A 596-nucleotide genomic window follows, 5' to 3' on the forward strand; every position below is an offset into this window, starting at 1 on the left:
GTCTTTATCAAAAATAGATTAATAAATTAATTATAAACACTTATTTAAAAATAAAATAATAAAAAATACTTGGTCATCAATTTAATCAATAGAAATTCCTTTATTGTGCAATAATAAATAATAAAATAATAATAAATTCTTAAAAAAAAAAATCCAATCCACTAAAAGTCATTTATTGTGCCATAAAACTTGGGAAAAAATGTATACTTTGTGTGCTTATTTGGCATTGTAAATTTTTATGTAATGTCTTTTTAATGGGTAAGTTTAATCAACAAATTAATTAAAGTAATAATAAACTCTATATGTATTAAAAAAAAAAAAAAGGGTTATATGACCAATTTCCCTTGCAGCCTGTTAAAATGTATTTATTTATTGGTGTGCATACATGTATGCTGGCCTTTCTTTCATCTTGTCAAAAATGTGAATAGAGTTACTGTCGTATGATGATTAAAGACCATTTAAGATATATAATAGCTTTATAACGTATAATGTTTGCCATTCATTTAACCTAATTAGACTTTGTCCTGAAGTAAACAAGTCTCTCGAGGTCGTCTTAGCAGTGAAATCAGTTTCCTGAACTGCCGCAGCATGGAATG

This window comes from Xyrauchen texanus, chromosome 25, assembly GCF_025860055.1.
Source record: "Xyrauchen texanus isolate HMW12.3.18 chromosome 25, RBS_HiC_50CHRs, whole genome shotgun sequence".
Taxonomy (NCBI): domain Eukaryota; kingdom Metazoa; phylum Chordata; class Actinopteri; order Cypriniformes; family Catostomidae; genus Xyrauchen; species Xyrauchen texanus.